Genomic DNA, 6,876 nt, shown 5'->3' on the forward strand with positions numbered 1-6,876 from the left:
ATTCAAGAGATTAGTTATCATTAATTCCTTCTAGAAAGATAAAGATTTAGTTGTTAGAATATGTTTCTAGATTAGATTTGAATTATTATTAAGATTTAATTTGAATTTAAGTAGGTAGTTATCTTATCTTTCCTAAAGATAAGATTATAGTTAGTTTTTGAATTTGAATTTTAGATAGAACTTAGGATATAAATAAGTGAACAAGGTTCACAAGAGGAAGGCATCGGGAGGAGGATCTTCGGATCCCAATCCATTGGTGGATCACACACCTCTCTCATAATTACGATTAGTTTTTTTTTTCTATCATGAGTCACTAAACCTCCCTTGTTGAAGGTTAAGAGCTATGTTTGGTTTAAGAATCAATAATGTAAGTGTTTTTTTTATTTCAATTCATGCTTATTTACTTTTTCAAGATTGAGTTTTGTTCTTCATCACTAATGGTTAGAACTATTAGGAAATATTCTAATTATATCTTAGATTTTGATTTTATATTTGGAAAAATTAATTTCAGAATTAGCTTAAAACTCATCTCATAATCTTCACTTATCTAGAGCTAGTTCGAATAAGTGACATATAATTCAGCTAGTGATAATTCTTGAAGATTGTGTGCTTAAAATCAAAATTGTTCTTCACTTATTCTCTCGATTAGTTGACCAAGGGATTTGCGAATAATTGGGTTTAGAAAAATTAAACCACCAAGGGATTGGGGTTTGATTATAAATGATTTGTTGTGTAAAGATTTTTGTACGAATTAAATAAGAAAGTATAAGTATTGTTCTTCCAAGAATCAAACATCTCCGAGGCCTTCAACATTCTCATTTATTGATTTTCTTCCAACTTCAAAGCATCCTCTCATTCTCTTCTTCTCTGTTTCTTATCTTCTTTAAGATTCACAATTCATCATCCGAGGTTTGATCGATCTAATTAGAGATTTAATTAGATGTGCTTGCCTCAATCCGTTAATCCTCATGAAAATGATATCCACTCACCGTGGTACTACTTGAACGATCCAGTGCACTTGCCGGTATCCGTGAGAATTAATTTTTGCTCATCACCTTCCTCCAATAATATTTATAATACTACCTCAAGGCTTTGTAAGATTTTCTGTCTTTCCATCTTCTCAAATATTACATCTCTCATTAATCCTCTTAACTCACCTTTTGCATTTTTCAGATATCTTCCAGCCATATATGCTCCCAAATTAGGCTTATATTCCACACATACCCACCACCACCACTCTCCTTCTATTCTCACCTCCTTCTCATCCACAACCATCTTGATTTTTTTTCTTTTTAATCACATTCCATTGTCTAACAAGTGCGTAAATTTGCTCCCAACTTATTCTTACTAACATTATGAAATTCTTGTTGCATCCAATTTTCAAACCATGCTCTAACATCCTCTATGTCTATCCATAATACCCGATCCCAATTCAAGGCCAACCACCACAATTTTGATACAAAAGCACAATGTATAAAGATATGATTTACCATTTTAGTCATTGAACCATAGCGCACACACTTTATCTCTTCTTGTCTGATGATTTCCTTTTTAAAAAGCTTTTTTTTAGTGTTCAATCGATCTGATATAACAAACCAGGTCAGCATCTCAACCCTTGGTGGAACAAGTCCTCTCCAAATATCATTAAGATGTGTTTCATAGTTGGCAAACCATGCCTTTTGCCCATGGATGCTTCATAGAATGATTTGACATTAAATACTTCATCTTCACTATATGTCCATGCCATGTTATCTTTATAACCTGCACAAAGAAAAATAGATTCTAGAATATTTTGTAACTCCTCTGAAAGTTTTCAATGGCCTAGAGAGGAGGGTTGAATCTATGACCTCTTTTAATTTCTTGTAAGCTTTGCCACCAAAAATAGTTTCTGCTAAGTCTGCAAAGTGATTATGCAGGAGACAAAATATTTTTGTCTCACAATAAGTAGAAAGAAAATAGAGCAGAGAAGAAAGAAGTACACAACCATATATCCTGGTTCAGCACCTTGTGTGATGGGACCTACATCTAATCTCCACCACAATCATGGTAGAAATTCTACTATCTTTTTAAAGATTTACATACACCAATTCCCTAGGATTCTTTCTAATCCTATCCGGGATATACCAAACTTCTATCCAAGCTTGATTTGGCTAGGTTCACTGATGAGCGGATAATTTATACGCTTTTTGACATTGTTTTTAGTATGTTTTTAGTAGGATCTAGTTACTTTTAGGGATGTTTTCATTAATTTTTATGTTAAATTCATATTTCTGAACTTTACTATGAGATTATATGTTTTTATGTGATTTCAGATATTTTCTGACTGAAATTGAGGGACTTGAGCAGAAATCAGATTCAGAGGTTGAAGAAGGACTGCTGATGCTGTTGGATTCTGACATCCCTGCACTCAAAGTAAATTTTCTGGAGCTACAGAACTCGAAATGGCGCGCTTCCAGTAGCGTTGGAAAGTAGACATCCAGGGCTTTCCAGCAATATATAATAGTCCATACTTTGGCCAATAATAGATGACATAAACTGGCGTTCAACGCCAGCTTTCTGCCCAAATCTGGCGTCCAGCGCCAGAAAAGGAGCCAAAACCAGAGTTGAACGCCCAAACTGGCACAAAAACTGGCGTTCAACTCCAAGAAAGACCTCTACACGTGCAACACTCAAGCTCAGCCCAAACACACACCAAGTGGGCCCCGATAGTGGATTTATGCATCAATTACTTACTCATGTAAAACCTAGTAGCTAGTTTACTATAAATAGGACCTTTTACTAGTCTTTTTGACCATCTTTGGTCTCAGTTTTAATCCATTGTTCATCTTAGGAGACTATTGATCACGTTTTAGGGGGCTGGCCATCTCGGCCATGCCTGGACCTCTCACTTATGTATTTTTAACGGTAGAGTTTCTACACTCCATAGATTAAGGTGTGGAGCTCTGCTGTTCCTCAAAGATTAATGCAAAGTACTACTATTTTCTATTCAATTCATCTTATTTCGCTTCTAAGATATCCATTCGTACCCAAGAACATGATGAAGGTGATGATTATGTGACGTTCATCACCATTCTCCCCTATGAACACGTGCCTGACAAACACTTCCGTTCTACATGAAATAAGCTAGAATGAATATCTCTTAGATCTCTTAATCAGAATCTTCGTGGCGTAAGCTAGAATGATGGCGGCATTCAAGAGAATCCGAAAAGTCTAAACCTTGTCTGTGGTATTCCGAGTAGGATTCAATGATTGAATGACTGTGACGAGCTTCAAACTCGCGATTGCTGGGCGTTAGTGACAAACGCAAAAGGAGGGTGAATCCTATTCCAGCATGATCGAGAACCGACAGATGATTAGCCGTGCTGTAACAGAGCATGTGAGCATATTTTTCACTGAGAGGAGGGGATGTAGCCACTGACAACGGTGATGCCCTTGCATAAAACCAGCCATGGAAGGGAGTAAGACTGATTGGATGAAGATAGCAGGAATGCAGAGGTTCAGAGGAACGAAAAGCATCTCCATTCGCTTATCTGAAATTCTCACCAATAAATTACATAAGTATTTCTATCCCTACTTTATTATATTAAATTCGAAAACACCATTATCAATTTATATCTGCCTAACTGAGATTTGCAAGGTGACCATAGCTTGCTTCATACCAACAATCTCCGTGGGATTCGACCCTTACTCACGTAAGGTATTACTTGGACGACCCAGTGCACTTGCTGGTTAGTTGTATCGAAGTTGTGAACCATGGTATTGGCACCATGTTCTTGGCGCCATTGCCAGGGAAAGAAAGAGCCATGAATTTTACATAATCAAAGTGTAATCACGATTGCGCGTACCAAGTTGCTCACGTTGCCAGGGATTGTTTGAGCCTGGACATCACAATTTCGTGCACCAAGTTTTTGGCACCGTTGCCGGGGATTGTTTGAGTTTGGACAACTAACGGTTCATCTTGTTGCTCAGATTAGGTAATTTTCTTTTTGTTTTGTTTTCAAAAATTTTTCAAAAATCTTTCAAAAATTTTCTCATCTGTTTTTGAAAAAAAAAATGTTTTCAAAAATAAATTATTCTATGGCTTCAGAATTTTTAAGAATGAATTCTAGTGTTTCATGAAGCATGTTGAAGCCTGGCTGGCTGTAAAGCCATGTCTCAATTCTTATACTCAAGAGAAGAGCTTCTTTATCTTTCTTAGCCAACTGGCTGTTGAATGTAAGGAATGTCAGGCGTGTCATGTCTGAGTTACATACTAAAGCTTGGCTGGCTATGAAGCCAAGCCTGGCCCTTTGATTGGAGCTTTAGAGCATAATATTCCTAGAATTCATATTAAAAATTTTGGAATCCTTATTTTTCTTTCTTTCTAAATAATTTTCGAAAAATATAAAATAAAAAATCCAAAAAAATTAGAAAATCATAAAAATAAAAAAAAATATTTTGTGTTTCTTGTTTGAGTCTTGAGTCATATCATAAGTTTGGTGTCACTTGCATATGCATCTTGCATTTTTCGAAAATATCATGCATTCATAGTGTTCTTCATGATCTTCAAGTTGTTCTTGGTAAGTCTTCTTGTTTGATCTTGATGTTTTCATGTTTTGTGTCTTTTCTTGTTTTACATGTGCATTTTTCGTTTCTTAGAGTCTAAACATGAAAGATTTCTAAGTTTGGTGTCTTACATGTTTTCTTTGCATCAAAAATTTTTCAAAAATATGTTCTTAATGTTCATCTTGACATTCAAAGTGTTCTTGGTGTTCATCTTGACATTCATATCATTCATGCATGCATTCATTGTTTTGATTCAAAATTTTCATGCATTAAGTCTTTTTGTTGTTTTTCTCTCTCATCATAAAAATTCAAAAATCAAAAAATATCTTTCCCTTTTTCTCTCATCAAATTCGAAAATTTGGATTGACTTTTTCAAAAATTTTTAAAATCAAATTGTTTCTCATGAGTCAAATCAAATTTTCAATTTGAAAATCTTATCTTTTTCAAAATCTTTTTCAAAAAAATCAAATCTTTTTCAAAATTCTTAGTCATTTTCGAAAATTCCAAAAATATTTTTCAAAAAATTTTTTTTCTTATTTTTATACCAAATTTTCGAAAATAACAATAACAATTAATGTTTTGATTCAAAAATTTCAAGTTTGTTACTTGCTTGTTAAGAAAGATTCAAACTTTAAGTTCTAGAATCATATCTTGTGATTTCTTGTGAATCAAGTCATTAATTATGATTTTAAAAATCAAATCTTTTTCAAAAACTAATTTCTATCATATCTTTTCAAAAATATCTTCTCATCTTATCTTTTTCAAAAATCTAATTTCAAAATATCTTCTCTAACTTCCTAACCTCTTATCTTTTCAAAATTGATTTTCAAATTTGTTTCAACTAACTAACTAACTTTTTGTTTGTTTCTTAACTTTTTCAAAACTACCTAACTAACTCCCTCTCTAATTTTCGAAAATATCTTCCCTCTTTTTCAAAAATTCTTTTTAATTAACTAATTATTTTAATTTTTATTTTAATTTTCGAAAAAAAAAATTTTTTAACCTTTTTCAAAAACTATTTTCGAAAAATTACTACCCTTTTTCAAAAATTATTTTTGAAAATTCTCTTTCTCTCTCATCTCCTTCTTTTCTTCTATTCACACAGGGACCTCTATACTGTGGTAAAAAGGACCCCTATTATTATTATTTTTCTGTCCCTCTTTTTCATTTGAGCAGGAGCAAGGACAAGTAAATTACAACTATCCAGCAAGCACCTGTCAGAAATTTTCGAACAGGAAGAGGAGATGGCAGCCGAAAATAATAATAATGTAAGGAAGATGCTTGGTGACTTTACTGCACCTAATTCCAATTTACATGGAAGAAGCATCTCCATTCCTGCCATTGGAGCAAACAACTTTGAGCTGAAACCTCAATTAGTTTCTCTGATGCAGCAGAAATGCAAGTTTCATGGACTTCCATCTAAAGATCATTTTCAGTTCTTAACTGAATTCTTGCAGATATGTGATACTGTTAAGACTAATGGAGTAGATCCTGAAGTCTACAGGCTCATGCTTTTCCCTTTTGCTGTAAGAGACAGAGCTAGATTATGGTTGGATTCTCAACCCAAAGACAGCCTGAACTCTTGGGATAAGCTGGTCACGGCTTTCTTAGCCAAGTACTTTCCTCCTCAAAAGCTGAGCAAGCTTAGAGCTGATGTTCAAACCTTCAGACAGAAAGAAGGTGAATCCCTCTATGAAGCTTGGGAAAGATACAAACAGTTGACCAAAAAGTGTCCTTCTGACATACTTTCAGAATGGACCATCCTGGATATATTCTATGATGGTTTATCTGAGCTATCAAAGATGTCACTGGACACTTCTGCAGGTGGATCCATTCACCTAAAGAAAACGCCTGCAGAAGCTCAAGAACTCATTGACATGGTTGCTAATAACCAGTTCATGTACACTTCTGAAAGGAATCCTGTGAGCAATGGGACACCTATGAAGAAGGGAGTTCTTGAAGTTGATACTCTGAATGCCATATTGGCTCAAAATAGAATATTGACTCAGCAAGTCAATATGATCTCTCAGAGTCTGCATGGAATGCAAGCTGCATCCAACAGTACTCAAGAGGCATCTTCTGAAGAAGAAGCTTATGATCCTGAAAACCCTGCAATACAGAGGTAAATTATTTAGGTGAACCTTATGGAAACACCTATAACTCAATATGGAGAAATCATCCAAATTTCTCATGGAAGGATCAAAAGCCTCAACAAGGCTTTAATAATGGTGGAAGAAATAGGTTTAACAATAATAAACCTTTTCCATCATCCACTCAGCAACAGACAGAGAACTCTGAACAAAATACTTTCAATTTATCAAATCTAGTCTC

At 34.5% G+C, this 6,876-nt stretch overlaps 1 non-coding gene across 1 annotated transcript; it reads right to left on the bottom strand.

Annotated features, from left to right (window-relative positions):
- Positions 1-6,185: 6,185 nt before the first annotated feature.
- LOC148565889 (small nucleolar RNA R71) lies at positions 6,186-6,289 on the bottom strand. Its single transcript, XR_015884563.1, has one exon. It is a non-coding gene; the product is annotated as a small nucleolar RNA R71 (small nucleolar RNA).
- Between the last annotated feature and the right edge of the window lie 587 nt (positions 6,290-6,876).

The sequence above is a fragment of the Arachis ipaensis genome, chromosome B5, assembly GCF_059453495.1.
Source record: "Arachis ipaensis isolate K30076 ecotype BB chromosome B5, ASM5945349v1, whole genome shotgun sequence".
Lineage (NCBI taxonomy): Eukaryota > Viridiplantae > Streptophyta > Magnoliopsida > Fabales > Fabaceae > Arachis > Arachis ipaensis.